Source organism: Pogona vitticeps, chromosome 4 (genome assembly GCF_051106095.1).
Source record: "Pogona vitticeps strain Pit_001003342236 chromosome 4, PviZW2.1, whole genome shotgun sequence".
Taxonomy (NCBI): Eukaryota; Metazoa; Chordata; class Lepidosauria; order Squamata; family Agamidae; genus Pogona; species Pogona vitticeps.
Window position 1 is genome coordinate 100,526,724 of NC_135786.1, and position 22,638 is coordinate 100,549,361.

A 22,638-nucleotide genomic window follows, 5' to 3' on the forward strand; every position below is an offset into this window, starting at 1 on the left:
TTTAGAACCACTTTGGAGAAAAGCTGGTTTGGTCTAGCAGTTATGTCATCTGATTGCTGGCAAAAGGAGTTAACCAGCCCATCCCCACAGTGGACAAAGAGTGCCACAAATGCCTGCCTAATCACACTTTTAGCCAATATTTCTCATGCATATTTTAGATTAGAACTGTGCACATATTGCTGTGAGCACAGTAGATGTCCTGGCAACAACACAATTCAGAGGAGATAACATTGACATTTCTAGTAATCAGATTGGGAAGGGGAGTTTTCTTGAAAACGAGCTCCTGCAGATGAGGTAGTATGGTTAAAAAAAAACAGCCCCCCTCCCCCGAGACAGACAGCAATTCACATCAGCCCTAGCCAGCATAGCCATATTTGGGAGCTGCAGTCCAACAGCATCCGGAGGACCACGGTTGCCTACCCCTACACTATACATCTGCAGTTACTTTTTAGTCCTAAGCTTTTCAAACTAGCTGTTTGGATTCCCATCCACTTTGAAGTACTTCAGTTTTGCATAGATTTGGCCACTTTACCTGGGGTGGTGGTGGAATATACTCTTGCTTGCCTCTAGGGAAACCACACTGCAGACGTTGGAAAATGTATGTTGCAAACACAAGAGGAAAATCTAACACAAGCCACTTGGAAAAGACCCTATTTAATACAATAATCTAGATGCTTCTAGCATCATTCAAACAAGTGGCAATTGTACTGAAGCATTATCCTCCTGATTTGCATTTCCTCACCATAGCTGCTTCTCACAAAGCAGCTTCCATTGATGTTTTTCGAGATCCCCCATTTATCCATTTATCACTTTGCTATTGACATATTCTGTCAACAGAAACAAAAGGCTAAAAGATATGACACTGGAAGATGAGCCTCTCAGGTTGGAAGGCATCCAACATGCTACTGAGGAAGAGCAGAGAACAAGTACAAGTAGCTCCAGAGCTAATGAAGTGGTTGGGCCAAAGCTGAAAGGGCGCTTAGCTGTGGACACGCTGGGAAGTGAAAGGAAAGTTCGATGCTGCAAAGAAAAATACTGCATAGAAACCTGGAATGCAAGATCTATGAAGATCTTGGTAAACTGGATGTGGTCAAACAGGAGAGGACAAGAATGAACATTGACATCCTGGGCATCAGTGAACTAAAATGGATGGAAATGGGCAAATTCAATTCAGACAATTATCATATCTACTACTGTGGGCAAAGATCCCATAGAAGAAACTGAGTAGCCTTCATAATCAACGAAAGAGTGGGAAAAGCTGTACTGGGATATAATCTCAAAAATGATAGAATGATTTCAATACGAATCTAAGACAAATGTTTCAACATCACAGTAATCCTAGTTTATGCACCAACCACAAATGCTGATGAGGCTGAAATTGACCAATTCTATGAAGACTTACACCACCTTCTAGAACTGACACCAAAGAAAGATGTTCTTCTCATTCTAGGGGACTGGAATGCTAAAGTAGGGAAGAGATAAAAGGAACAACAGGGAAATTTGGCCTTGGAGTTCAAAACAAAGCAGGGCAAAGGCTAATAGAGTTTTGTCAAGAGAACAAGCTGGTCATCACAAGCACTCTTTTCCAACAATACAGAAGTGACTCTACGGACATCACCAGATGGGCAATACAGAAATCAGATTGATTATGTTCTCTGCAGCCAAAGATGGAGAAGCTCTATACAGACAGCAAAACAAGACCTGGAGCTGACTGTGGCTCTGATCATCAGCTTCTTATAGCAAAACTCAAGCTTAAACTGAAGAGAGTAGGAAAAACCACTGGGCTACTCAGGTATAATCTAAACCAAATCCCTTATGAATACACAGTGGAAGTGAAGAACAGATTTAAGGAACTAGATTTGGTGGACAGAGTGCCTGAAGAACTATGGATAGAGGCACGTAACATTGTACAGGAGGCAGCAACAAAAATCATCCCAAAGAAAAGGAAATGCAAGAAAGCAAAGTGGCTGTCCAACGAGGCCTTACAAACAGCAGAGAAGAGAAGGGAAACAAAATGCAAGAGAGATAGGGAAGGTTACAGAAAATTGAATGCAGACTTCCAAAGAATAGCAAGGAGAGACAAGAGGGCCTTCTTAAATGAACAGTGCAAAGATATAGAGGAAAATAATAGAAAGGAAAAAACCAGAGATCTGTTCAAGAAAATTGGATATATTAAAGGAACCTTTTGTGCAACGATGGACATGATAAAGGACAAAAATGGCAGGGATCTAACAGAAGCAGAAGACATCAAGAAGAGGTGGCAAGAATGCACAGTGGAATTGTACCAGAAAGATCTGGATGTCCCGGACAAGCCAGATAGTGTGGTTGCTGACCTTGAGCCAGATATCCTAGAGAGTGAAGTCAAGTGGGCCTTAGAAAGCATGGCTAACAACATGGCCAGTGGAGGTGATGGCATTACAATTGAACTATTTAAAATCTTAAAAGATGATGCTGTTAAGGTGATACACTCAATATGCCAGCAAGTTTGGAAAACTCAGCAGTGGCCAGAGGATTGGAAAAGATCAGTCTACATCCCAATCCCAAAGAAGGGCAGTGCCAAAGAATGCTCCAACTACTGTACAATCATTTCACACACTAGCAAGGTTATGCTCAAAATCCTACAAGGTAGGCTTCAGCAGTATGTGGACCAAGAACTCCCAGAAGTACATGCTAGATTCCAAAGGGGCAGAGGAACTAGAGACCAAATTGCTAACATGTGCTGGATTATGGAGAAAGCCAGAGAGTTCCAGAAAAACATCTACAGTGGACCCTCAACTTACGGGATTAATCTGTATTGGAATGATGGTTGCAGGTCGAAAAGTCCCTAGGTCGAGGGTTCATTTCCCTTAGGAATGCACTGAAAACCATTTAATCCATTCCAGCCAAAGAAAAAAAAATCCCGGGCTTCCAAAGCTGCACCCTCTGCCCGTGGGGACAGGAGACAAGAGGGCAGCAGGTGCAGCTTTGGAAGTCCCAGAAGCCGAAAGCCGGCACAGAGGTCAGAGCGGTTTTGGGCTTGTGGGGCTTCAAAAGCTACACCTGCTGCCCTCTTGTCTCCTGTCCACAAGAGATGGCTTTGAATTTCCTGCCTTTTCCCCTGCCTTTCATAGGTTGAAGCTCTGGCTGCAAGTCGAACTAAAATTTTGCGGCTGGAGCTTTTCATACCTTGAAATTTCTGTAAGTAGGGACCTTTGTAAGTCGAGGGTCCACTGTACTTCTACTTCATTGACTATGCAAAAGCCTTTGAGTGTGTGGACCACAGCAAGTTATGGCAAGTCCTTAAAGAAATGGGAGTGCCTGGTCATCTTATCTATCTCCTGAGAAATCTATACGTGGGACAGGAAGCAGCAGTTAGAACTGGATAAAGAATAACTGATTGGTTCAAAATTGGGAAAGGAGTACGACAAGGCTGTATATTATCCCCCTGCTTATTTAAATAATATGCAGAATACATCATGCAAAAAGCTGGACTGGAGGAATCCCCAACTGGAATTAAGTTTGCTGGAAGAAATATCAACAGCCTCCGATATGCAGATGATACCACTCTGATGGCAGAAAGTGAGGAGGAATTAAAGAACCTCTTAATGAGGGTGAAAGAAGAGAGTGCAAAAAAATGGTCTTAAGCTCAACATAAAAACCTAAGATCATGGCCACTGGTCCTGTCACCTCCTGGCAAATAGAAAGGGAAGATATGGAGGCAGTGACAGATTTTACTTTCTTGGGCTCTATTATCGCTGCAGATGGTGACAGCAGCCACAAAATTAAAAGACGCCTGCTTCTTGGGAGGAAAGTGATGACAAACCTAGAAAGCATCTTAAAAAGCAGAGACATCACCTTGCCAACAAAGGACCGCATAGTCAAAGCTATGGTTTTTCCAGTAGTGATGTATGGAAGTGAGAGCTGGACCATAAAGAAGGCTGACCGCTGAAGAATTGATGCTTTTGAATTGTGATACTGGAGGAGACTCTTGAGAGTCCCCTGGACTGCAAGGAGAAGAAACCTATCCATTCTGAAGGAAATCAACCCTGAGTGCTCACTGGAAGGACAGATCCTGAAGCTGAGGCTCCAATACTTTGGCCATCTCATGAGAAGAGAAGACTCCCTGGAAAAAACCCTGATGTTGGGAAAGTGTGAAGGCAGGAGGACAAGGGGATGACAGAGGACAAGATGGTTGGACAGTGTTATTGAAGCTACCAACATGAATTTGACCCAGCTCCAGGAGGCAGTGGAAGACAGGAGGGTCTGGCATGCTCTCGTTCATGGGATCACGAAGAGTTGTACACGACTAAACGACTAAACAACAACATTGACATATTATGCACAGCTCATTAAGTTTTTGATTACAGAATCTTCTTAGCATGTTTTTTAAAGAATCCACTCTATTCCCGTTAGTCTGTTATATTGAATTTACAAATGAACGCAAGCTAGGAATCCTGATGATTGTGATGAGTTACTACATAGACCTGTTTGGTTTTAAGAAAAATTAATTGTAGTAATGCCATTGCCTTCTGTTCCCTGAGGAGGGGGGAGTTTAAAGATCTGCAGGAAAGTACAAAAACTCAGCTCAATGTCTGCATTTAATGGTAGAACCACACAGGTGTGCCTGCATTGAACTATTTACAAAGATTAGATACATAGCAGTTTTGGCTGATATTCAGTTTGTGGTCTACAACAGTAGTTCTTAGCTTTTGGTAACCCATGGTTTTGGACTGCAACTCCCAGAAATCCTGGCTGGCACAGCTGGTGGTGAAGGCTCCTGGGAATTGCAGTCCAAAAACACCTGGGTTACCCAAGGTTGGGGACCACTGGTCTACAATAATTCCAAAATCTTTCTCATATGTAGTACTACTGAGCCAAGTAACCCCCATCTTGTAATTGTTCATTTGGTTTCTCTTTCCTAGGTGTAGAACTTTGCTCTTATCTCTGATAAATTTCATGCAGCCCCATGCTTGAGCTTATCAAAATATGTTTGAATTTTGTTTATATCTTCAAGAATATTAGCTATTCCATCCAATTTTGTTTCATCTGCAAATTTGATAAGCATTCCCTACACTTCCTCATCCAAGTCATTAATAAAAATGATGCAGAGCACCAGTCTAATTGAGCCTTGTGATAACCCTCCTGTTACCTCCTCCCAATTTATGAAGTTAATAAGCACTCTCTGAGTATGACTCTGTAACCAACTGTGTATCCACCTGACACTTGTGCTATCCAGCCCACACCTAGTTAGCTTGTTAATCAGAATATAATGGGGCACATTGTCAAAGGCTTGCTGTAGTCAAGATATATTACATCCACAGCATTCCCACATCTACAGGGAGGTTGTTACTATACTGTTTCAAGATGCCTGTAGAGCGGCTACTTCATAATCTGTAGAATTTTCCCTGGGATTAATGTCATTCTGACTGGTCTAGAGTTCCCAATTTCATCCTTTTTGCCCTTTCTGAAGATAGGGACACATTAGCCCTCCTTCCTTCATCTGGCAGCTCACCCACTTCCCATTACAGTGGTGCCTTGACTTACGGATGTCCTGACTTACGACCAATTTGAGTTACGACCAGCTCCAGTCACAAAATTATGCATCAACTTGTGACCAGAGCTTTGAGTTACAATTGGAAAAAAGGCAGGAAAATAGGCGGGGAATTCAAACTGCTAACCATTGGTGGCAAAGAGGCTGCTTCTTTGTAGCTCTTTTGCCCCAGCGGCTAGAAAGTGTGTGTTCGGAAAAGGATTCAGACTGCCTGGTAAGGTGCTGCTTTCTGCTTTTTAAAAACTGCCTGTTCTTGGAGGGTTTCGCAGCCTGGTTTTGGGCTGGGGGTGTTATATTTCTGTGCTGTGATGGGTCTTGCAGTCTTTGTTTGTTCTTTGGAAAAAATTTTCATGTTTCCAGTGGCTTTTGCAGGGTTTGCTTTCTTTTTGGTGTATTTTTTCCCATTTCTGCTGGGCCTTGCAGGGTTTGTTTGCTTTTTGGGTTGTTGTTTTTCTTCGACCAGAATGGATTAATTGCGTTTCTGTTGGGTCTTGCAGTGGTGGTTTTTTGTCTTTTTTAGGTGATTTTTTTTTCCTAGCCAGAATGGATTAACCGTGTTTCAATGCATTCCTATGGGAAATGGTGCTTCAATTTACAACCATTTTGAGTTACAACAATTTTCTGGAACAGATTAAGTTTGTAAGTCGAGGCACCACTATATTTCAAGAAAATAATAAACAGTGGTTCTGATATCTCTTCAGTCAGTTTCTTCAATATTTTTGGATGCAGCCCATTGGCCCTGGAGATCTGAATTCATTTAAAATAATAAAGTAATCCTTAACTATTTGATTATCAATCTCAATCTGTAAACCTGCTTGTCTTTCACATTTGCCTGGAGGGTTATAGACAGTCTTTTGGGGAAAAATTGAGCTACAGTTAGAACCAAGCACTTCTGCCTTTTCTTTTACAATTTTTTCCATCCCCACTGAGTAGCTGAACAACTGTTTCTTTTCTCTGTCTTTTGCAATAGACATACTGTACCTGAATAATGCTTTTTTGTTGCTGCTGCTTTCAGTGTTTCTTGCATGAGCACTGGGAGGACAGGTAGTTCCCCCCCCCCCGCCCAGGCAGCAAGTGGGTGGTGCATTAGTTTGCTAGGGTTCAAGATACTGCTGAAGATACAGAGAATTATTACATTTCCTCAAGTCTCCAGATAGAAAAATTCTCCAGGCAAGTTGTGTTGTAGGAATAGAACATCCATTTTTATATCTGAGGTGCATTTAAAACCTCGCCACCTTTCTCCACCCATTATCAGATGACAGCAGGACTCTGAAGTATTGTGTTCAGCTTGCTTCTCTCCCAATTCCTGCCTGAAACATCACAAGGACCCACCCATCAGAAGAACCTACCTTGAATCTTGGGCTTTGGCCTGCAATCTTGAGGAACATCATGCTGCTCACCTGGCAATCCTTGTGATGTGCAAGCTGTACTGTTGCTTGAGGCAAGAGGTCCAATATGCTTCTTTACAGGGCAGGCACTCGAGATAACGAGAGGTTGGGTTTTTTCCCCCGTTTTTGACTTTATTATTGTCTCTGTGAAGCATAAAATAGAAGCCAATACAAATATTTAGAACTGCTATAATAATTAAAAAATTAAAGTGGGGGCTTAAATACCCTTTTAGTAAACTGGTCTCCTCCACACTAATATCCTTTTGTCATTAATCCATATTAGAATTTTTTAATGCAGAGCAGCAGCAGCAGCAGCAGCAGCAGCAGCAGCAGCAGCAGCAGCAGCAGAAGAAGAAGAAGAAGAAGAAGAAGAAGAAGAAGAAGAAGAAGAAGAAGAAGAAGAAGAAGAAGAAGAAGACCACACTAAAGTGCCATTTAAACTCATGGGATATAAATTAGTCACAATATATTTGTCCTACTGATCGCAATGGGAACATGAATAGCTCCTCCCTTCAACCTGTGAACTACAGATATCAAAGGTCCACTGATGGGCAAAATTGGTGATGATGTTTACGACAAAGTTGATAAATATTTATTATGTTATGAAGTTCATGGAGATGTATTTATTTGTTTGTTTATTCAAAATATTTTTACCTCACCTTTCTCCTTAAAAGGGCCCAAGGTGGTTTACAGCATTAAAAGACAATATTAAAGCCAACAACAGTGAATATACAAATACTAAAATGAATCAATTAAATACCATACTAAAAAATAATAATAACACTAAAATACATTCAGTGGTACAACAATCAATTGAAAAACCCCGTTTAGACAGCCAGTTGCTCAGGGAAATATTACCTGAATAAAAAGGTCTTAGCTTGCTTGCAGAAGGGTAGCAAAGATGGGGCCAGCCTGGCCTCATGTGGGAGGGAACTCCAGAGCCTGGGAGCAGCCACGGAGAAGGCCCTCTCCCATGTACCCACCAAACACACTTGTGTCTTACATTTTATGTTATCTATTGAATTTTGCCCACTATGCAGTCAAAAATATCCCTAGAACATAAGTGGCTTGTGATCAGGGGTGGGGTGGGGGTGAAATACCCCCTCCCCTTATTTCCTCTTGTCCCACAAGCCACCTGTCCCATAGTAGTCCATAAAATATCAGGTTGAAGGCAATCCATGCCTTCAGGCATATAATCTGAAAAGACATGGCACATAAGGAGAAACAGATGGGGAGGGAGGAAAGGAAAAAGCAAACTCAGACTCTGTTCTGCAGGTTGGTTACTAGCCTTCCTGTTATTCTGTTTAAATAGTTTTTGGGCTGTAGATTTTAGAACACACTGAACAGTCAATATCCAACTTCTTGGTAAGCAAAACTGTCCATACATGAAGTTGCAGAGGTGGTAATTTAAATTTTTTTTTAATTCAGTGTTGTGGAGTACTTTTTCAAAAAATGCTTCAAGTGGAGAAAGATGCCAGGCTAATTTAATTGCTTATCCATTCAAACTATAAATGCTTCAATTATTTTAAGTTTGGGCAAATAATTAGCTATTTTTCATTACTTGAAACATTTGGCTACTACTGCCCTTTACTGGCTCAGAATAGAATGCCACACATCAGACTCGTAGCTTACTGCCCAAAACATTATACACTCCCACAACAGCTAAACAGGTATTATGTATTGTTGGCTCTGTTAATTCCACATTCCAATGAAGGGGGGGGGGGACATACCAAAGAATGTGTTTTCATCCTGCTGGGGGTGAAATCCAGAACCATTAAACTCAATATAGCTATAGGTCACCTTCTGGTATCAACATACCAGCAATAACTTCAGGAATGTAAAAGCAAACATGCCATCAAAATCTTTTCCACTGTAAGCTACCACAGGTGGGCAACTCTTTGTATATGTGGGGCTTCTTTATTCCAAAGCAGCAGGTATCCACAGAGCGTGCCAATCCTGGGCAACACAAAAGCTCACAATATTTGGGACATTTTGGCTTGGGGGAAAAATAAGTAATGTATAAGGACATGATGATAAAGGTATATAACACTACGCATGGATGTAGTGAATGGGGAGAATATTTCCTTCCCCTTTCCTAATGATGGATTCACTGTCATCCAATGAAAATGAATAATGAGCATTTTGGTTTGGGCAGATAAAAGGAAGCACTTTTTCACACAGCATATGGTCGAACAATGATATTTGCTAGCCTAACACGTGGAGATAAAATGTCCGTCAGCTTAAGTGGCTTTGCAAAGGAATTAGGTAACTGGACAGAGAATAATTCACTCCAACTAGTTAGTGGGCATGCGTATTAGCCATTATAACTATGTATTAGCACATCATGAGAGGGCAGGATTCCCCAGAAAAGATAATAATGCTGGGAAAGGGGGAAGGCAGCAGGAAAAAACCAAATATGAGATGGGCTGATTCCCTAAAGGAAGCCACACTCTTGTGTATGCAGGAGCTGAACAGGGCTGTGAGGGACAGAGCGCTTCGGAGATTGCTTTGACAGCACATGACAACAAAACCAACATTACCAAACCATGTGTCTGAGGAAGTGGATTGTAAACTATGAAAGTTCACAAAATGAATGTGTTAGTCTTTAAGGTGCCAAAATATTGTCTCTAGTATTGGAGGCAGTACACTGGGGAACATAACTGGGAAGGGGATATGGCTGCCTTGTCTTGCCTTGGTTTTACCTCCAGCAGCCTAGATGGCCATTACAGGAAGTGAATGCCAGCTAGCTAGACTTTTGGCTTCTGACATTCTTATGGGACAAAACAGTAAAAGAAAGACTGGTGGGAAGAATAATTTATCCCTCAGACCTCGGCTGCCTAAAGACTGTATAGTTTGTTACCTGTTCGTCTCAGAGCTTAGAGGTGTCATCTGATGGCCATCATCCATGTACGGGGCTGTTTCTTATTCTCCAGTATAAAGAGGTTGGGAAGAAGAAAACTGAGTGAGAGATTGTGGCTGACCCAAAATCACACAATGAGTTTCATGAGTGAGTTTGGTCTGAATCAAGACCTGATTGGCTAATATCAAATATTCCACCTACAGTATTTGCGTGAGAAAACTATCTCATCAGTGCCACTAAAGTGAAACAATATGTAGAAACCAACTGCTACCCAGTTGTGTGCTCGGGACAGGAGAACTGGGTTTCCAATGTGCCTACAAAAGCCAATTGTCTCGTAAGAAAAAAAGCATGTTCAGGAAAACATAACATGGTTGTACAGAGAAGGACTCTGCGATATTAGAGAGCATGCCTACTCTCCAACAGATACTTCTAATAAAATTGCACATCTCTCAGAGCTGGCCAATGTTTTTTTACACCTTGCCACACAAAAGGTAAAATGTAAAACATCTTCACTCTCCACAAAGCAGACATCCTCTTTCCCAGGAATGAACTATCTGGTACTGTAGTTGAATGGCAAATGTTGTGGGACTGTTTTTCACAATTTTAAAAATTTATTTTCAGGTTAGACATGTATTTTCAAATGGCAGGAATGCTTCAAGTTAGCAGTCAAACAGATCTATTTAAAGAAGACAGACACAACGTCCTCTTCATCTACCTCTAACTTAACACAATCTCTCAATAGTCATTTGTGAATCTCTTCAGCCGACATCTTCATAGTGGCTATCAGAGTTTACAAAATTCTGTGATGCAAATAAGGCAGCAGTTCCAAACCTTGAGTCCCCAGATGTTCTTGGACTATAACTCCCAGAAATCCTGGCCAGCTCAGCTAGTGGTGAAGGTTTCTGGGAGTTGGTACAGGAACATATGTGGATCCAAGGCTGGGAACCACTGAAATAAGTAATCCAGTACATTGGTGCCCTGACAGGTGGGAGTATCCTCCAGACTTCTACCCTAATCCAACAGGAAAATCACATCTACAATGGAAGTTGTACATGGAGTTTCCTTCTTTGACCCCATGGGATGGTTCCAGCAAAGGGCTTTCAAAAAGATTAGCAATGGGGAAACTGAATTTTATTTCTACCATCTACTGCATCTTTCTCAGATGAGCCTGGTGAATGAATTAATGAATGCATTTATTAGAACTCTCAGGATCTCTGGCATAGCTGGAGGGAATTCTGGGGTCAGTGCTCCAAGAAAGTTACCTTTCAATGCCCTGTTCTTTCCTGCCAAACAGCTACTTGGCATCACTTAACTATACTAAAAGGATCTTAGACATATTTCTCCAGTAACTCTGCACATGCTCCATTAGGAACATTAATATGTGCTGCATAAAGTGAATATGGCAAGTGAAAATTTCACCCATTTCTCAATCGTTAGAAATCTTCAGGATTTCTCAGGACATCTGGCTGACATTGTTAAGATTTCGCTTGCTAACTTCATATAACAATTCAGTGTTGCAAGATACAGCTACTGTATTACAGAAAATGAAACGGGGACGTTTACTTACTGGTATATTTAACAAAATCCAACTATCCTTTGGTCTGAAAACAAAGGTTTCTCTTATTGATTTGCCGTCTTTCTGTTTTGTCATCTAAAAAAAAGCTGGGAAATGAATATAAATAGTTGGATCATACATTTCCAACTGTGAAATGATAGAAGATATGCAAATATCCTGTTAGTTCTTAACATGCCAGGCATTTCCCCTGCTCTTAATGCTATATCCACTAGATTAAGACATTTCTCTTCTTACTGCATTCCCCCCCCCTCCACACACTCACTCCTCTATTGTTAGAAACTACTAATAAAGCTGTTTAAGACACTAAAGTTGTAGGGCTGGATCAATCTCCAAATAATCGCTTATTGATTGGCCAAATTGGAAGCTGAGTTAGGCAAGAAGAATCAATGAGAGACCCGACAGTCCTGCTTGGTCCCTTGGGGGCACGCCATGGCCTTCTCTTTCTTCATCTGTGTTGAATTGAGGTTGACATGTTTCAATGCTGGGGATGCAGATCCTTTCCTTCATTTCAACCACTTCTGCTGCTTCTACTACTGTCCTGAACTTATAGCACCAGGAACAACAAACAACAAAGCACTGGTGAGACCACCAGGCTTTCGTATCTCAATAATTCATCGAGCCATTTTACAGGGGAAGAAGATCCTGTATTCCCACGACCCTGATAATTCATCACGTAAAAAGTAAAAGCAAAGCCAAACAAGCTGCCATTTCGGCTGCATTACTTAAGCCTAATATGAGATAATTCTCCTTGCATGCTGCTTCTGTTCCTCAGGGCAAGCATGGCAGAGGAAGTGGTATTATTGCTACTGGAAAAATTAATACCTATTAGTACTACTAACAGTAGTGGCACTGCTGTAATAGCACTACAATAGTAGTCTTCAGAATGAATGGAACCTGGAAAAATTCTCCATCAATAATTCAAGTGTTTTCTTTTAGATCATAGCAGAATGAACCACATACTGTATTTTTCTGTGTATAAGACACCCCCTTGTCCCCTTGTATAAGATGCCCCCCTTTTCTAACCCAAAATTTCTATCTTTGCAAGAAAGTGGAGAGGGAAGGCAGGGATCAAAGTGTTCTGATTCCTGCTTTCACCCTCCACTTTTTGCAAAGAAAGTGGAGAGGGAAAGCATTTTCCTCACAAGAAAGTGGAGGGGAAAAGAGTTTCCTGCATTCCCCCTCCAGTTTGTTGCCAAGAAAGTGCTTTCCTCCTCCACTTTCTTTGCAAAAAGTTGCTTTCCCCCTCCACTTTTTGCAAAGAAAGTGGAGGGGGAAAGCAGGGATCAAAATACATTGATCCCTCCCCCCTCCTTGCTACCGTGTATAAACGAACCTCAATTTTTCCTCTAATTATTTTAGGAAAATTGTCATTTTATACATGGAAAAATATGGTATATCTATCACTGACTTGGCTTTGATATAAGCGGTCTGTGAATCAACATCTATGATGTTGGGGTGCTGAAATGAACTTGGGGGCTACAACCATAAAAATCTCACAAAATCAGTTGGTAAAACTGAAGCATTGTACTTTGGGATGTCATTTCTGGTTAGAACAAAACTTACTTCATATATCTGCTAGGGGGTGATACACTTTCAGATGTTGTTTGGGACAAGCCCCTGAGAAAATTGAGAAAAAAAGAATTTTCCAAGCTTTGCTTACCTTCCAGTTGCTAAAACAAACAAACAAACAAACAAACAGTCCTTGTCCTTCTACGCACACAATCACAACAACCATATTAATAGCAGCAAATAACTCAACACAACCACAACATTCATTTCACTTAGTTTCCATAATGCCATAATATTGCTATGGGGGAGGGGGAGAGAAAGTAGTAGTATATTGCCATTACATACATGTATACAAGGTAAAGGTTCCCCTTGACATTTTTAGTCCAGTCGTGTCCGACTCTAGGGGGCGGTGTTCATCCTGTTTTTCAAGCCGTACAACCAGCGCTTGTCCGAAGACAGTTTCCGTTGTCACGTGGCCAGCATGACTAGGGAATGCCGTTTTGCCTTCCCACCAAGGTGGTACCTATTTATCTACTCGCATTTACATGCTTTCGAACTGCTAGGTTGGCGAGGAGCTGGGACAAGCGACAGGAGCTCACTCCGTCGCGTGGATTCGATCTTATGACAGCTGGTCTTCTGACCCTGCAGCACAGATTTCTATATTGCAATAAATATGTATATACTGTGTTTCTCCCCTCAAATAAGACAGGGTCTTATACCTGTATTAATTTTTGCTCCAAAACACGTATTAGGGCTTATTTTCAGAGGATGCTTCATTTTTTTTAATGCACAACAATCTATATTTCTTCAAATGCAGTCATGTCATCTTCTTCTGTAGGGCTTATATTATGAGCATCCTGAAAAATCATACTAGGGCTTATTTTCAGGTTAGGTCTTAATTTGGGGAAAGAGAGTAATAGGTAGGCATGTTTTATTATGGTGGGACTTATACCAGGAAATGTTTCAGATTATGAAGAAGAATTTGCAACATTTCACATGGGGGACAAGCAAGCTTGAACAACAGTGCAGGTCTTATAAGATAAAGTGAAGCAATAGTGTTGGGTGGCATAAATTGTTGTAGTAGATAGAATCAGGCTGTACATGTAATTCTTCATGAGTCAATGTGGCATGACCATTACCACCTCAGTACCATGTTTCCCCGAAAATAAGACATGGTCTTATATTAACTTTTGCTCCAAAAATGCATTAGGGCTTATTTTTAGAGAATGTTTTATTTTATTTTATTTTTTCGTGTGCAACAATCCACATTTATTCAAATACAGTCTTGTCATCTTCTTCTGGTTGCTGCACAATGGCGGAGAGCAGGGTTTCACTGAACTGGGGCTTATTTTTGGGGTAGGGCTTATATTATGAGCATCCTGAAAAATGATATTAGGGCTTATTTTCAAGTTAGGTCTTATTTTTTGGGGGGGGGGGAGAGGGTATGAGGTGCAAAATGTAAGGCTTCGGCTAGCCCTGGAGAGCAATGTAATTACCTAACAGATCCCCCACATATAAGCGAGAACCAGGGGGTCAGGTAAACAGAGAGTCCAAGGCACTAGGTAGGAACAAAGACATGCACAGCCAAAGGTCTGCTAAATAAGCTGTTTAAAATGTTTGGAATACATAGACAACAGGATAGAAAACAGTGCCAGTTCAAGGTTTTTTGGCAGGAATATCACCGTATGTAAGTGTGCCTCCTCCACAGCAAGACACTGCTGGCGACTCCCTTGCCCTCAGGGCCCAGACTACACAACGGTTCAGGGGAAGAGCAAAGCTTTTTCTGGCCATTCTCAGACACCCAGCAAAGCCCTTCCCATGATTCTGTGACTACAGCCCCAATAAGGAATGGGATACTCCTTTGGATATGGATAGGATCCATATCCAAACCCCAGCAAATGCTAAGATGGGAAACATTTTTTTTTAGGGGGGCACCATTTAGGTGGCTGTGGGATTCTGGGAGCTGCAGTCCAAAACACAAACATTCATCTTCTTTGGAAATACGACTCCCCCAAACATGTACTGATGGTGTCCGGGAAGCAATAGCCATAAATAAACGACAACAAAAAGTCTCATACATCTAGAGCTTCTGGCTTCCAAGGAATGTCTGAAAGTGCTCGAAATGCAAACTTCTCACATCGAAATGACCAGAGACCTACTTAGCTCCATCTCTGAGTATGTTCTTCTACCAGCAGGCAAAACCATTTCTGCTTAGTTACGTTCCTGACCTTAAGCAGATTTGTAAGTATGCTGTAATTTATCTTAACGCATTAGTCTAATTCTGTCATAATTTCTAGCAGATGATGCCCAAGATGGCTAACACCAATACCGTATAAATAAATATAATACAGTACTGCATAATTAAATATAATACAACAGCGATACAATGGCTGAAATCCTATTGTACGGTTATACAAACAGCATAACTTTCAGATGTGAACTGCTGTAAGTGAAGACATTTCCACAGGCGTTATCTGTTGCATCTCAAACCATGTGACTCAGCATGCAACAGATAATGCCTATGGAGATTTCTTAACTTACATCAATTTGCTTCCCAAAGCTACCCTGTTTGAATTACTGGCCAACAGGATTTCAGCCAATACGTTCTTTTAAAAAAATGAGCACAAGAAGAGTGAAACAGCAAAAACATTGGTGGCAACATGCATAGGCAAAGTGCAGCCCCCCCCCCCTCCGGTGGAGATGAACTACATCTCCCAACATCTCTCACCACCGGCTGGACTGACTCAGCCTCCTGGGAGTTGCAATCGCACAATATCTGGAGGGGAACATTTGGCTTACCCATGTGGTCATGTTATTGTTGTTTTACTTTCCCTATGTTTTTGCAGTATGTAAAAAGCATATTGTTTCACTATTGTATTATACATAATTAAATCATATTTGTATTATTTTTATTATTGTGTCTTGAGCATCATCTGGTACAAAAGTGCAGTACAGAGAGCAATAAATTGAGGCTACAATCCGCTCGATGTTAAGCCCTTTTAAGTCCTATTGGTTTCCATAGGAGGGTTAAGGGGGAATACATGAAATCAATAGGACTTAAATTTGGGCTGCAATACAATATCCTTTGTCTACGGCAGCAAAGAAGAAAGCCTGTGCTCAGTATGAAGGCATTGGATAAAATCCTGTGCATATTTACTCAGATATAGGTTCAAATGATTTTAATAGAGCTCCCCCCCCCATAAGTTATGAGCATAGATACAGAGGGTCAGAGGGTCCTTGGTCTATTACTGTGGTTTAATTGTAATATTACCCTATGGAAAGATACAACCATAGTGAAACCTTTTGAGGGTTTCTGTGAAACGTCAGACTATGTGTATGTTTCTCCTTCTCTAATGGTTGGAGCCCAGAAAGTCCTTAACCTTCGCTCTGCTGTGTCCGGTTATTCATCAATTCCGCAGGTTATTTCAGCAGCCAAAAACACGGAGCTTCAGCAGGGCCGGCCCTGCCACTGAGCAGAGTGACCCAACCAGCTCAGCAGGCAGAGTTTCACCAAGCCATTCTCTTGGGGGCCCGGGAGACGGTTCTTTGCCTTCGAGGGCAGTCTCTCTCTGTGTGTGTTGTAATGGCTTCTCCTGTGCCCCCTTAACTATCCTGCTTCAGGGAGAGGAGGTCGGACTGGACACGACCCATTTGCTAGAGTTGAAGTCAGCTGTCAATCCGGTCATCTTCTATACCCTGAATGGGAAAGGAAGCATTTTTGGCCGCCCTTGGCATCGCATGTAGCGGAGTTAAGCGTTTCAAGGGATGCCCACAAGTCGAAATGGCAAAGAAGCAAAGAAAGCCGTTCCTTCCAGACGACGGCTTCCGTGTTTAAGGCAGGGATAACTTGGTACTGTACTTGAGACGCGTGGGTCATTCACAAATTGCCCATTCTGCTGCCTCCGCTTAATAACCACGGGCTCCTTTTAACCTTAAAACGCGATATAATTATCGAACGCAACCTACACGCCGAAGGGGGAGTTGCAGTCTTAACATCACCTTAACTTGGACGTTAGGAGCACTGAGAAAAATCGATTCCCAAGTCAACCTGTTTAGGATCGGATTATTGTCTCACAGGGGATCCTCCAGCATCCGTGCACGGCGAGGTGCTTTCCCCCCGTGTCTGGCGGCACAGGGGCCTGTTGCGGGGGGGGGGGGGTGCGTTAAGCGGAACGATGCCGGGCGGCACCAGGGAGATCGAGGCAGGCCGAGAGCCCGTCGGCGTTAGGACCGCTCGGCGCGCTCCGGGCTGGAGGTGGTATAAGGTTTGCCATCTCCCTACTTGCAGGCAGTTGCGGGCGAAGATGGCTTTTAAGTGAAACGTCTGTGCCGCCCCTTCTGCGCCTCGCTTTGCTCTCCCGTTTGTCCTCCCTCCCTTCCCCAGCCACCGCGTCCTGTCCTTAAGTTTTCTGTCGGCCACTGCAGGGGCCGCCGCGGCGACGAGGGGGTGCCGCCGCCCCCGCCGCCGCCCAAGGAGAATTTGCAACCCAGCATACACACACACACACACACACACACACACACATCCCAAAAAAGCAGGACCGGGGCGGGCGCGTGTGGATGCGTGGACGCGTGTGCGGAGGGTGGCGGCGGCGGCGGCTGCCCGCCTGCCGCTCCCCGGCGAGGTGTTTCCCCCCGGTGTCTGGCCGCCGTCGACGCTGATGTGCAGTGACATTTCTGACTGGAGCGCCGCGACGCGCCCCGGTTGGCCCCGGGAGGCGAAGGCGAGGCGCTGGGTGGCGGCGGCGGCGGCGGCGGCGCCCGGGCTAATTGCGGTGATCGATGTCCCTTCCGCGTCCCTTCAACGTCGGCGGGCGAGAATAAAATGAACGCGGGGGGTGTCCCCCCACACCGCCACCAGCCGCCGCGGGAGCACCGCCACGACCACCGCCGGCACCGAGAGCAGCACCGAGAGCAGCAGCGGCGGCAGCAGCGGGGACGGCCGCGCGCCCCTTCCCCGCGAAAAGTTTGAGGCCGCCAAGTGCGACGCTCCCTCGGCGGGGAAGACGCGGGAAGGAGAGCCCGCGCGGGGGGCCGAGGCGAAGGCGGGGCTGCGGACTGGACGGCCGAAGCGGCGGCGGCAGGAGGAGGAGGGAGTGGCGGGTGGGGTGGGGTGGGGGGGACGGCTGGCCGGTGAGGCGACCGCCAGAGCCCGGGGCCGCGAAAGAGACGCGAAGCGACCGCCTAGGGCCAGCCAGCGAGCCCTGCCGCCCGCCCCGCTGCCGCAGCCGTGCCCGCGTCGGGCTCCCTGCCTCCCGGCGACTGAACGGCGAGCGGCTCCGGCTTCCCGCCCCGTCGCCGGCCCAGCCGGGCTGAGCTCCAAAGGGGCAGCGCCAGAGGAGTGGCCAAGCCACCGGGCGCGCGTCAAGGCAGCCCCGAGCCGGAGGAGCGGCCCGAGTTTCCCTGGTCGTCGTCGTCGTCGTCTTTTTCTTGTGGCTTGGAGTCGTCGTCGTCTTTCGCCTCGCCCGGTCACCGATCTCAAGTCCCCCCCTTTTTTTTTTCATTCTCCCCTCTCTTTTTTGGCTTGAGCAGCAACTTTCTTTTCCCCTCTCCGTCCCTTGTTTCCTCTCCCGCGCGTGACAGCAGAGGAGGCAAGACCCGCGGCGCACTTGGGCAGGAGCGGCCGAAGCGGGGCCACCGGGGGACCCAGCCAGCCACCCACCTACCCACCCCCGGCTGCCCAGCGAGGAACGGACAGAAGCCCCGGCACTGGCCCGAGGGTCCCAAGTGCAGGCGGCGGGTGACTTGTTCGGCCTCCCTCTCTCTCTCTCATGCACGGCGATCGCCCCGTACGGTGAGTTACGGTGCTGATCTCTCTGACCTTCCTTTCCTGAACTATGCTGTCGGGGTTCCCCAAAGCAGAGGGAAAGGGGGCGACGAACTTCCCAAATAGGTGTTCTTCTCTTCCCCCCCCCCGCTTCTCTCTCTTTCTCTCTCTTCCTTCCCGGGGATCGGGCAAGTGGGAGTCTGCCTTCCTAGGAAAATTAAAGCTGCTCTGCAAATATTTACACCTGGGAAAGGCTAGGACTTTTTTTCTTCTCCCCAACCAGTTGGCCTCTTCACAATCCCATTTTCAGTCTGATGACCGCATAAAAGAGGACCTAGTGTGGATGCCCGGCGGGTTGGAAGGGATGATCCGGCCCCGCTGGAAGAGGGCAGAGAGATCTCGAAAATTGTCAAGGTGGGAAGAGAGAGGAAACGCCAGGCACCTGCGTTGGGTTGGCCATCTCTGTATGTTCTGCGTGCATGTTTTAGAACGGGGGCTGCCAGCGATACTTTTATGTTTATGGAGCGCAGTCGTATACGGGATACCTTTGTAGCAAGTAGAATGATTGTGGTTTTATTGCCTTTTTCTCCACCCCTCCTCCCAGTAACCAATTAAGAGATTTTAGGTAAGGGAAAAGAGATCAAACTTAGATTCAAATAGAAACTGCGCCCTCTACCGTTCATCGGGGGGGTCTTCCTCTGAGAAGACCGCCGGATTCGCAACCCCGCTACGGTTGCGAGAAGAAAATTGTGCTGGAGCGGATTTCTGAGGCTTTGTTTATAAGAGGACTTCCTATTATAACATACTGAATAATTTTCTGTCCGTGGGAGAAACAGGCATCTTTTCTTTTGAGGCAGTGTTGCTGGAGATGCCCCTTCCTTGGTGGCATATATCTCCAACCGGTAATATTTTACTAAAGTGTCTTCCAACTCTGAACCATCAGATTAAATTCTGGTTCATACGGAAGCCTTCAGTCAGTTCTCTTTTGCTGATATGGAATAGCTTAGTTATTTTAAAGGGGGGAAAATTGGATTTAAGGAAGGGAGAGACCTCACTTGCACTTAGAGTGAAAAAGGAACTGATTCAACTTTAGGGTTTTTTTTTACAAATTATAAAAAATGTTAAAAAGAAGTATGATAAGACAACATGCTTGTTAAACAAGGAATGTACTGAAAAACCTTGAGCAGAACTGAGCGGCAACTGCTAATTAATTCTGAATCCCAGTGGAGAATTTCTGTTATATGATTAAAGATTTCTGCAAAGGGGTAGATATAAAAATCTAACAACCACAAAAAAAAAAAAAAAAAACCCAGGGAGGTATTTCTGCTTCAGGTCTAAAAGAACAGGAGGTTTCCTTCAACTTGTTCAATATTGGGGCAAAAACTGAGTTCCCCTTGTAGAAAACTTGAATCATCAATTGAAGCTGTGAAGTAAAGTTGTAAGCAACAGATAGAACTCTTTGAGTTTCTGGGTCTTCTTTCCTTACAGAGAAGGGTAGTGGCCTTAGATTGAGGAATACTTTTCTTCCTTTGCCGCTTTCTATTTTTCAAATATGTGAAAATGAACAAATAAGCAGAGCAGCTCACTAGCGGCCAAAAAAATATAATCACCCGCACAGCCCATTTATTAAATGTGTTTGGAAAAGAATATTCAGGCCACAATCGTATGCCCATTTATCCAGGAGTAAATCCCTGTGAACTCAATGAGGCTTACTTCTTAGTGAATGTATGTAGAAATATACTATTAAAGATATCTATCTATCTATCTATCTATCTATCTTAATATAGATCTTTTTATTTATATATGTGTGTGTGTGTGTGTGTGTGTGTGTGTATGGGGGGTGTATGCTTGTATATATGTATGAGCTAATTCAGTTATTTTAAAGAGAAATGCTAGTTCTGTAAAAGGTATTGCTTGAATTTGTCCATAATATTTAGCAGCAGTTTGTAAGAGTTCAATAGTTACACCTTGATCAATATTCCTGCCTAAATTTCACCCACAACTGTCTCAGATTAGTTATTCAAGGTATAGCAGTGTTTCAGAGAAACCAGGGCTATTCAGCTTCTCAGGCTGACTGTTCTCTGCATAACTGTATGGAAAGGACGTAGGAGATGGTCCTTTGCAGAGAATTACTCATAGGTAAGTCTGTTAATTTGAGTAGAATTTCCACGCCATGTGCAGGAAGGCTGCCAGAGTTTGTGATTGCATTCGCTCAACTTTTTTTTTTTATAATATGCATGCACTAGTCTTTCCCCAAAAGTGATAATGTCGGTGTTATGCCAAACCATTGCAAAAGAAAGGTATTTCTGGAGGAACTACTTAAAGACAGAGGGAGGTTTTGTAGTTGAGATGGTTATTATTGTACATTCTCTGAACAGTTAGAAATATTATTGCTTTGGAAGTAGAGCATGTGGTTCATTTTTCACACCGTTTTGGAAATAGTAACAAGGAGGTAAAAGGTGAAACATTCCTGTACTGTTTTCCATATGTAGGATGTAGGAAACAGAAACCTACAATGGTGTAAAATGGCCTTAAATTGTTTTAGGACCCTTTCATCGGACTCTTCCCTCTTAATACCAGTGAGAATGTCAATATTCTTTATACTTTCTAGAGGGGGGAATACCTGCATCATTAGTTCTTTGGGTTTTTAAAAACAAAAATTATACCTCTGCCACCAAAATCCTTTTGGGTTTTCCCCTTCTCCAAAATGGATCTTACTGCCTTTCAAACCTGAGGGCGTAAAGCATATGTCCCATATGCTTCTAATTTTTGTTTGTTCAGGAGACTAATTTAACATTTATGAAAAGCAGTGGGTTGGCTTTCAGTGCAGGGACTTCACACTGTATCATGTTTTCGGTGTGATGCGGCAAGGTGAATAATTGCCTTTTCTTACCTCTGATCCACACCTGAAACGATAAAATATAAAAGCCTGTTATGTGCTCCTATTAGCTTGCAAAAGTGGCCAAACTAGCATTTTAATTTTTGAAAAGCAGCAGCTTGGTTTTAAATGGGGAGAGAGATCTGGTTTCTGGATGACTGGGGGTAATGCAGGCAGCACTGGGCTTATTGTTTCACATTCTGGGCTACATTTATAAGAATATTAATGGAACATTTTAAGAAAACATAACCAAAACATTGTGAAGAGTTGAAAAATTTAAAATCTGTACGGGATACTATAACATGGCATTTCTCAAATTACTATTTATAAGCCCAGTTTATGGATGATTAGATTTTCTGTGTATCTATCTGTATTTGTGTTATCACATGAAACCAAAGGATTAAATTTTATCTGATTTCTGTGTTAGGGTGTAACAAAAGGCTGCAAACCTAAGCTTACTTCCTTGTAAGCTTAGGGTGGCACTCATTTCCAGGTAAATAAGTCTAGTCCTGGTGTTTGGGATTGTATGTTTTTAATTTATTTTAAAAATTCAGGTAGCGAAGGAGAGACGGTCCTCACCTGGAGAGTTTTCTTGATAAAAATACCCTGTCAGCTTCTTGGTGACAATTTTTTTCTAATGAGAGGATGATCGTTGTGAGTGTGGGTGGAGAAGGTCGTCCATGCACAGCAACCGAGCCCACTACAAGAAGCAGCGTTTGCCAGCAAATGCTAATCAGCATTGACAGTTGTCTTTAATCATAATTAATTACAGCTGGGATACACTTTGGGGGGGTCAGGTTTTGCTGAGCATAATGAACGCAACGTGTGAACCTGGATGGCAGCCATCTATCTAGATGCCGAGGAAGGGACTGCTCCTTGGGAAGTCGTTTGGAGCACTTTGTTTAGGGCTTGATAAACAGATGTTTAAAATAGGGACTACTTATGTCTACACTGTGTACCCAGTGCTTCACCAGTTTTGTTTCATTTTTAGAACTCTGTCAGACAACCTTGTTAGCCGTTGGTATTTTGATCTGTGACTTCTTGGTGGGCAGGGAATCCCTCTTCTCCATGACTGTAGAGGATAGGGCCCATGCAGAAATTTGAGGGTCACAATCCTTGGAGCGTGATGA

The 22,638-nt window shown here is 43.6% G+C and overlaps 1 protein-coding gene across 9 annotated transcripts in view; it reads left to right on the plus strand.

The window, feature by feature from the left end:
* The first annotated feature begins 18,331 nt into the window (after positions 1-18,331).
* NTNG1 (netrin G1) overlaps positions 18,332-22,638 on the plus strand; it is a 314,667-nt gene continuing 310,360 nt past the window's right edge. For 8 of the 9 annotated variants that reach the window (XM_078391824.1, XM_020784658.3, XM_020784655.3 and 5 more), the window contains exon 1: positions 18,332-18,657. The gene's annotated coding sequence lies outside the window, so the exon portion shown is untranslated. Of the gene's footprint in view, positions 18,658-20,648; positions 20,770-22,638 lie in introns of those variants that run through there. The other variant, XM_078391823.1, reaches the window with a different exon arrangement.